This window comes from Podarcis raffonei, chromosome 5 (assembly GCF_027172205.1).
Source record: "Podarcis raffonei isolate rPodRaf1 chromosome 5, rPodRaf1.pri, whole genome shotgun sequence".
NCBI classification, from domain to species: domain Eukaryota; kingdom Metazoa; phylum Chordata; class Lepidosauria; order Squamata; family Lacertidae; genus Podarcis; species Podarcis raffonei.
Window position 1 is genome coordinate 84,447,286 of NC_070606.1, and position 9,805 is coordinate 84,457,090.

The 9,805-nt window shown below is 42.5% G+C and overlaps 1 long non-coding RNA gene across 1 annotated transcript; it reads left to right on the forward strand.

Moving 5' to 3' along the window:
- Positions 1 to 229: 229 nt before the first annotated feature.
- LOC128414731 (uncharacterized) lies at positions 230 to 4,993 on the forward strand. Its single transcript, XR_008330718.1, has 4 exons — positions 230 to 512; positions 1,182 to 1,687; positions 3,835 to 3,919; positions 4,434 to 4,993. It is a non-coding gene; the product is annotated as an uncharacterized LOC128414731 (long non-coding RNA).
- Positions 4,994 to 9,805: the final 4,812 nt, after the last annotated feature.

Genomic DNA, 9,805 nt, shown 5'->3' on the forward strand with positions numbered 1-9,805 from the left:
CTGAAGGTCAAAAGATGGTTTTGCTGACAAGTGAAGTTTGGAGCGGAGTCAATTGTGAGGCTTTTTCCACTCCCTTGAATCAGGTTCTTAGGACACAGGATTGGAATTGAGGCTGTTTAGGGAAGAAGGGGAGGGGAAGGATAACACAAAAGGGAAGTTAGAGACACTTGAGAGGGAAATGGCCGTAGCATTTCCAATACAACTGTGAATCCTGTTACAGGAATTGCTGGTGGCGCCAGCGAGGTCAGGGATAAGGTCTTGGAAATCAAAGAGCAACTGAGCAGTGCTGCTCAGCCTAAAGGCTTGAACAACAGGGAATGCTGAAGAGAAAGAAAGAGAGGGGAGAAAACCTTCTTCGAAATGAGACAGAATGCTGCTGAAATCCTGTTGTTCGAAACCCACGTATTGGCAACGGCTATGGAAAATTGCCTTGCCGGCTTTTTCTTTTCTTTTCTGTTTGATAAGTATAAATGGAGCAAAGGGACTCTGAGGAGTGCTGCCAATATCTTAAGGTAATGTAACCACTGATTAACAGTGGGGGGGAAGAGAGGCAAGAAAACAAGCCCACCAAAGTGAAAGACAGGGATATTGGCAGCAGCAGCCGGAGGGTGGGGGGAGAGACTGAGGAATGAAATAACGTGTATGCTAGTGCTGGGGGCATACATAATAATGACTCTTGCATGGAAGTTTGGGGCTTTGTGGGGTGGAAATGCTATCAGAATCAGCGAGTTGCCCTGGTTCCCCCATGAACATGAACAAGGGACTAAATTAATAACTGTCTCTGCTAGGACAAGAAAGCAAGCTTTTTTAAAAACTCTTGCCAAAAGATACAGTGCCTGGCCTGGAGGACAGAGAAAAGCACGCCCGTTGAAATATTTGAGGGGAAGAGAAGCTAAAAGGCAGCTCATCTCAAAATGCTCTTATGGGTCTTTCGGAGCTGGAATTGCAACCACACTCCAGTTTAAAGAGTAAACACTTGCTGCACTTACTGTTTTATTTACTAAACCACAAATAGGACTAACCATACTGTCAAAAGCTACATATATGTGAGAGGTGCTCCATTGCTAGACTGCACCGTTTTAGGATGCAGGGGGTAGGCGGGGTCAATATAAAAACTCTCCCACATGCATTACGTTGTGCAAGAGGTCTGTGATATTTTACCCTTGTACTCCACAATCTAGGAATTTTCAGTGGAGCACCATCTTGGAGATCACCACAGCAGATCCTTATGCTGTCTAAAAGTCTAATGTGAGAGTCCAGCAATGGAAAAGGATGAGCCAACAATGGAAAATGGTGGAAACAGATCCAGCAAGGGGCATGTTGCTACCTGGAACCTGAGAAGCAGAAGGCATTAGTACTCACAGAAGGTCATTCAGGACCCTGGACAGATCCCATTTTAAAAGCAATGTGTTCAGAGAAGGCGTGGATGCTAATTGTGTCAGGGGTTGCCAACATGGTGCCCTCCAGATGTTGTTGGACTACAACTTGCACCATCCCTGATCACTGAGCCACACTTGTTGGAGCTGATGAGAGTTGGAATCTAACATCTGGAGGGCGGAACATTGGCTATCACAGCCTTATGAATTTCTTGTGTTTATCCACCTCTCCCAAGTCGTATCATCTTCTAGAGACTGGAAAACCTTCAAAGGAGACTCAGACATCTTTTGCCAGACATGCTGCCTGTGGGGTGAGCAGTACTGATATGTAAGGCCATGGATGCAAGAATATTGGCTCTTAGGTGCAATCCAGCTGTAGCCCCTGGGTGGGGTGGGGTCATGGCTCAGTGGTCTCAGCTTTTATCCTTAGTCATGGATCTGGTGCTGCTGCTGGTGCAGCTGGGCAGTCTTCCTCCAAATCAGTGTCCAAATTCACCAATGGTGGTCTGAATCACGATGACAAGAGTGCAAGCATGAATCACAGAATTGTAGAGTTGGAAGGGTCATCTAGTACAACACCCTGGTGTGAAGGAATCCCTTGCCCAATGAGAGGCTCGAACCTATGGCCCTGAGATCCAGAATCTCATCCTCTACCAGCTGAGCTATTCCAGACGTGTGCTACACACTGAAAAAGTATGGTGTCCGTTTAATGTGTTTTTGCTGTCATCCCAACCAGTAGATTTGTTTCTTTGCTCTATAAGGAAGTGCTGTCGCAACCAGTGCCCCTTAATGATTCTGTAGAAGTTGGTAATGAAACATTATGCAGCTGATTCAACTGCATAAGGTCATATTCATTGCCAGGAAGTCTGTATAAATTTGGTATTAATCTGGACCAGATTTAACTAAATAGTTGCACCAGTGTGAGCCAGCAGAACAGCTTTCCTACTCTTGCCCCCCTACATGCCCCAAAAAGATGCTCTGGGGGTAAGTAGAACCCCCAAAATAGTAAATGGGGAATCCTCCAAGCAAATCACACACCCCTCCCATTTCCCGACATTATTTTTTGGGGGGAGGGGAGATCATGCAAGCAGAAATGTCTGAGTTGATGGAATAACCAGATTAACATGATGTTGTATTCCGCCTTCTAAATACCTTCAATAAGTCTGGTTCTTTAATAAAAAAAATGTAACCAGGTTGCTAACCAAAATATCATAGAGTATCTTGTTAAATGCCTTGCTGAAATAAAAATGAATTCTATCCACTGGCATTCTCACAATCTACTAAACTAGTAACCCCAATTAAAAAGAGAGTGAGAGTGGAATAATTGGACTGGGATAATTCATTTTTAACGAATCCATGGTGACTTCTACTAATCATTGCACTGTTAAGCAGGTGTTTAGCGACTGATTCCTTTATAATCTGTTCTCCTATCTTCTGTGCTATCAGATTGACATTTCTGTAGTTTCCTGGATCTTCTAATTTCTCACGTTTTGAAGATTGCAAGTATTCCGTGCTAGTCCTATTCAGAATAGACCCACTGAAGTTAATAGACACAGTTCATTAATATCAGTATTCAACTCAGTCCTGCTCAGAGTAGACTGACTGATATTAATGAACCATGCCTATCGATTTCAATGGGTCTACTCTGAGTAGGACTGAGCTGAATACAATCCATAGTTAGCATTTGCATGCCTCCAGGCCTGGGATAGCCCACCCATTCTCCAGGATTTATCAAAAATGACAGTACATTGTGTGAGCACCTCAGCAAGCACCTTTCATGCCCTGGGATGCCCATTCATCTGCCCTGGCAGTTCTGAGCACATTTAAGGTAGCTAGGCATCCGTTTTGAACTGCAATCCTGAGTCCTCTCCAGTTAAATTACATGTCCAAGGTTGCACACATCTCTCTTTTTAGAATATGGAGGAGTTGAGCAGTTCCACCTTCTCTTTGTCACCCATTACTTAGCACTTGTACCTTCCTCTTCCTTTGAGCATACCTGAAAAATGCTTTATCTATCTCTCTTTGTATTCTTAACATCCCTTGCCAAGCTCAGTTCATTCTGAGCTTTAGCTTTCCTGACACATCTCAACATGCCTGGGATACTAGTCTGCAGCCATCCTTTGTTACCTGTCCTTACTTCAATTTCTTATACATGCTCTCTTTGATTTTCAGCTCTTCACAAAGCCTTTTGTGCATCCACTGGGGATGGGCAAATCTGTCAATTCTGGTTTCTCTCAGTTTCTCATTTTCCCCAGTCTTAAGTTCACTTCACCACATTTCTGCATCAGTTTGCAGTTTTTGAAAGTCCTCATAACAACTCATCAGCGTTTTAGTGCCTGTTTTGTCTACTATGCATATAGATTTTTGTATGCAATTCTGCCTAATTGGAACATTTTTTCCCCAGCAGTTTCTCCTAATTTGATGCATGTGTGTGGTCTCAATTTTTTTGTGTTTTCAGAAAGTTTAAAGGCTGAAAAGGTTTGCACACGGCATCAGTAAAGGGCATTTAGTGAAACCTTTCCTATAGTGGTTGCAAGAGACAGGTGAGTGATTTGATTCAGTTTGCATTTAAAGGTGACTCTATCAAAGTAGCACTTCTTGAAAGAATTTGAGAACTGAAATGCCACAATCCTTTGAAATTTGTACTTATCTGAATTTTGTTATGTGGTTCGCCCACCAAACAATGTTTTGAAATTTGCATATATCAGGGAAGTGTGCATAAAATGAATATATTGGGGGGGGGATAGTATACAATATTACAAAAATGGGTACATTACTCAAAAAGTGTTTATTATGAGAAATTTCTACTAAAACTCAAATGATTTTTTATGAAGATTTTTTTTTAAACTGTGAATTGCTGCATGAATTTGAAGAACTGAATTTAAGATTGGAGAAATGAGAAGCAGAGAATCAAAATGGACGGATCCTTCCATACTTAGTGGTGGCCACTAGGGATAAGTGGATTGAGGGGTGAGGTGGAAATGCTTTCCTTGCTTTATTGTTCATCTTCATTTAAATAAATCAATAAACAAATGGTTTTCATTGGTTTTTCAAAAGGAACATGAGAATATAGCCATCTTATAAAACATTTGCTTTTGAATTATGGTGCTGGAGGAGACTCCTGAGAGTCCCTTTGACTGCAAGAAGATCAAACCTCTCCATTCTTAAGGAAATCAGCCCTGAGTGCTCACTGGAAGGACAGATCCTGAAGCTGAGGCTCCAATACTTTGGCCACCTCATGAGAAGAGAAGACTCCCTGGAAAAGACCCTGATGCTGGGAAAGATGGAGGGCACAGGGAGAAGGGGACGACAGAGGACGAGATGGTTGGCCAGTGTTCTTGAAGCTACCAGCATGAGTTTGACCAAACTGCGGGAGGCAGTGGAAGACAAGAGTGCCTGGCATGCTCTAGTCCATGGGGTCATGAAGAGTCGGCCACAACTAAACAACTAAACAACAATAAAACATTTTCCCTCCACACACCCCTAATTTCCAAATCCTATGGGAAAATGTTATTACAAAGTTTCAGGTGGGTACCACTGTATTTGATGTTCTGCTGTGCATGGGATGAAAGGATGCCATTTCTCATTAAAAAGATCCATTCTTCTGCAGTGCTAAATGGAACTAGCTGCACTTATTTCAAAAGTCAGGTCTGCCAAATGCTTTCCCAGTAAGCCCTCCCCTCCCCAAAAGTTCATAGACTTTATCCCAACCCACCAAAATGCACTCCCCAAAAGAATTTGCAGCCTCAATAATGGGACCTCGAATTGAGGAGACGTTTTCTGCACATCGCACAGCTATGGGAAGCTGAGCCTCCATTTTACATCTCCTCCAATACTCCAGGGTGCCTGACAATACTCTGGAGTGATGCAAAATTAGCAGTCTGGGTCACTGTAGGCGACTTAAAATGAAGTTTCATGCCTTCTCAAAGCCTAGCATGAGGTCCAGCATCAGAGCTGGTGGGGCCTGCATGGCGCTGAGATCCCACCAGCTGCCTGAGGTTGTCAAAAGCTGAACCACATAACCTTCGTTCCTGCATGTGGCAGATAAAATAGTCATCTTGTAATAATAATAATGATGATGATTTATTATTTATACCCTGTCCCTCTAGTTGGGTTTCCCCAGCCACTCTGGGTGGCTTCCAACAAAATATTAAAATACCGTAATGCATCAAACATTAAAAGCTTCCCTGAACAGGGCTGCCTTCAGATGTCTTCTAAAAGTCTGGTAGTTGTTGTTTTCTTTGACATCTGGTGGGAGGGCGTTCCACAGGGTGGATGCCACTATCAAGAAGGCCCTCTGCCTGGTTCCCTGTAACTTGGCTTCTCACAGCGAGGGAACTGTCAGAAGGTCCTTGGCACAGGACCTCAGTGTCTGGGTAGAATGATGGGGGTGGAGACGCTCCTTTAGATATACTGGACCAAGGCTGTTTAGGGCTTTAAAGGTCAGCATCAACACTTTGAATTGTACTCAGAAACGTACTGGGAGCCAATGTAGGTCTTTCAAGACTGGTGTTGTATTGACTTTTAGTCCTCACTATTGCTTTACAATTGCTCAATTACATCTAGTTATAGTGGCATGCCAGCTCATGCCAATCTCAGTGAGCGATTGTAGTACATAGGTGCTCATGGGTGCTGCAAAGGCTGAAACTCCTCTTGGGCATTTACATGCTAAGGATCTTACTTGTGATGGGTCTTGGGACAAAGGGGTGTCAACTCTCTGCCTAAATGGGCTTGCCATGCCATCAGGGAGAATGAAGCAGGTGCCTCTGGCAGCAGATGTTGGGGAGCAATGAAGTTTCGGAAGGAAGAGCTGAATGCACCATGTGGCCAGGCCTTCACCTTCTATGCTAGCCTGCTGCCCTCATGTGCAACAGAGGATGTTGTGCTGTCACTGGGATTTGCAAATAAATCCATCATTTCAAAATTTAAAGCTGAGATTCAATACCTGGGTTTTGATAGATGGGAAGTGACTGAGTTTTAATACTTCATTTAATGTTTCGGGTTTACACTCCCATATGCAAGATTAGGTTCTCAGAATTATTTACAGCACTGACAAACCTTTAATTGGATTTTTTTTTCCGGTGGCAGTGCATATGGTCATTGCCAACTTCTGGAACATCCTTAAAGGGGAAACTTTAAAATATTGGTATAGAAGACTGTACTGAAAACCTAACAGAAACATTATGATGGGCAAGAGGAATAAAACATAAAGGCACTTCTGCTGGAATGTGATAGAACTTTATTGTCTTTACAAATATGCCAGAAAGCAGAAGACCAGTCTTTAGAGTTTATACTAATGCATGGATTTCATAATAACATTCCTGCCAATATTGTGTGGGAATTGTTATTTTTGCAAGGGTGAAGATATCGCCAAGGTGGGAGTTCTATTTCTTTGGTTTTGTAACACAGCTGTAAAATGTGAATTTTTAAAAGTTATTTACAGCACAGATATATTTTCTAAACCTGGAATGACTTGATTGCCTTGTGTATTATTTTTTTACACTGGAATTTGTTCTATCAGTTCATATCAGTGTACAGAGTGTGTCAAATATCTAGGTATTTATTAAAATACTGACCATCATCTGGAAACTAAGCCTTAAGACGAGCTCTTGAAGGAGCTGGGTATGTTTAGCCTGGAAAAGAGGAGCCTGAGAGGAGATATGATAGCCATCTTCAAATATCTTAAGGGCTGTCACATGGAGGATGGGTCAACCTTGTTTCCTCCTGCTCTGGAGGGCAGGAGAAGAACCAATGATTTCAAGTTACAAGAAAATAGATTTTGACTAAACATTCAAAAAAACTTTGACAGTAAGAGCTGTTCGGCAGTAGAACAGTCTCCCATGAGAGGTGATGGACTCTTCTTCTTTGGAGGTTTTTAAGCAGAGGTTGGATGGCCATCTGTCTTGGATGCTTGCAGAGGGTTGGACTAGATGACTCATGCGTCCCTTCCAACTTTAAGATTCTATGAAATCAGATGTGCAAAAAGAGTTCTATAAGTGCAGGAGCTTCCCCCCATTCTCTTCTATGGACAGGAGAGCACTCCATTTTTGCAATGGGGAATTGGCATGTCTGTACAGATTGCATCACTTTGCAGAAATGAACATAGCTGTAACTTAAGGTGATGCCCAATACAGGTAACTTTACTTTAAAATACAGACAGGACCAAAAGGTATATTCTACAGATGAATTATGTGACCCTATAATGAATAATTAGCTGGCATTTCAAGACACTGCAATGAAAGACAGAAAGATCAAAGGGTATAACGATTATTAAAATATCAAAGGGTGAAAAGCCAGGAGCTGGAAATAAAATAGTAGTAATACAGACTGTGAAGGAGGAGATACTGTACTGCTTTAGGCAACTTTTGCCATGTTAGATCCATTCATTATCATCTACTTTTGTAAATTAGAAGTTGGGAATGGGAGTGGGGATGGTTGCAGGAAAAAAAGGAGGCTGCACAGATGCAATTCTGCAGGCTAGCTATTCTGTGCTGCAGTCAACACATAGTTGATTGTGGACCAGTTCGAACTGGTAGCCTGGCCAATGTGTAGATGAGTCACATGACCCATGCCAGAGAACACAAACAATGGTCCTATCACAGCAAAGCAGCTCTGAGAAAGAGCTGAGCTACCATCACAAGATTATTCCCCCCCCCCACACACACACTTGGTTTCAGGACCAGCACCTGGATTCAGCATTGTTGGGCAGGGGGCCCATGGGCAATACTTGAAGCTTCCTAGGCTTCCTCATCCTCGCTCTTGCTGCCTGTTCACCTGCTGTTTCTGAAGGTGAAAGCAATGACATGAGTGAGGTGAAGCATCTTTAGTTTCCTCTCAGCTAGCCCTCACTTTCTGAGATGAGGTGGAGATTAGGCTTGGTGGGTTTGAGATGACCAACCTCTGACTCTCCAACACTGTTGGACTATTACTCCCATAATTCCTGACCAGTGGCCACATTGCATTGTCTTGGGTGGATGGGAGTTGTACTTGGACCACATCTAAGAGAGTGCCCCACTAGCTACCCAAGGTTAAATAGTCCACCCAAAACAGCAACAAAAGCTCCGTCATTTTGTCCCTTCCAAAGTACTTCCTTCTTTTTCTTTTTTAAAATATTTTTTATTAAGGATTTTCTTGTTTTACAGAAGTGTAGTGCCTCGTATTTTTTCTTCTTCTTCCATGTAACATTTTTACAAATCCGTTTCATTTGTTGAGGCATTAGGGGGAGAAGAAAAAAGAAAGAAAAAGAAAGGGGGTGGAGAGAGGGAAGATGGATGGGGGTGGGGTCGGGTGGCGGTGTTTCTATTATGTTTAATGTATGTAGAGTTTGGTGTCAGCGTTGCTTGTGTTGTTCACTTGTGTTCCTTTGGTGGTGAGAGAGGTTGGGGTTGGCCTAGGGTGTGATTGTTTGCTTGTGATTGGCTGTGGTGATCTTTGTTTTCGTGTGTGAGTGAGGTGTGTGTGTGTGTTTTGGATCAGGTTAGCCATATTGATTTGTATGCTGTTGGTGGATTATTGTCATTGTCCTGTTGGGCTGTGTATGTGATAAAGGGGAGCCATACCGGGGTGAAGGCGTCTTCTTCTGTTTGTCCCCGTGTCAGTTTCAGTTTATTAGTTAATTTTTCTAGTAGGGCTGTTTCCCATACTATTTGGTACCATTGGTCCATGCTTACTCCTGACAGGTCTCTCCAGTGTCTGGTTATGGTGTTTCTGGCTGCTGAGAGCAGGTGGGTTATGAGTTCTTTGTGGTGTAAATGGGCATTGTTGTCTTGGAAGATGTTTAGTAGGGCCAATTCTGGGGTGATGTCTATTACTTGCTTAGTTATTTTACATATTTCTTGTATGGTTGTTGTCCAGAATAGTTGAATTTTGGGACACTCCCACCACATGTGGAGGTATGTGCCTGTGGAGGTGCACCCTCTCCAGTATTTTGGTGAGGTTCCTGGGTGTATTAGCGCTAGTTTCCTTGGTGTTAGGTACCACCTGTAGGTGAGTTTCAGTGTGAGTTCTTTTCTTTTCGTTGATATGGATTTAAAGGGGGGTTTAGACCACATTCTGGTCCATTGAGTGGGGTTAATCTCATAGCCTATGTCATTCTCCACAATCTCACCTTTCTAATTGATCTTACTTCCATATAAGCACGTGTCTCAAAGAAAAGGTAAATGTTCCAGGGGAACAGGAGGGTACAGATTTTTCTTTAACGTGTGATGAAAAATGATCTCTCAGTTCATTTTAATATATTGGTGTTGAGGGTTCATTATAGGTTTTTACAAACATGAAGAGCTTATTCTTTCTATTGAAAGCAAATAGCAAACCTTTCATTCATTTAAATGGTCCAAATATCCTTACAAAAAGAAACCCTAGTGAAATGGTTTGAGGTGATTTGTAGAGGTAATGCATAGCTGCTGATCATTATTGCTATATTACAATTA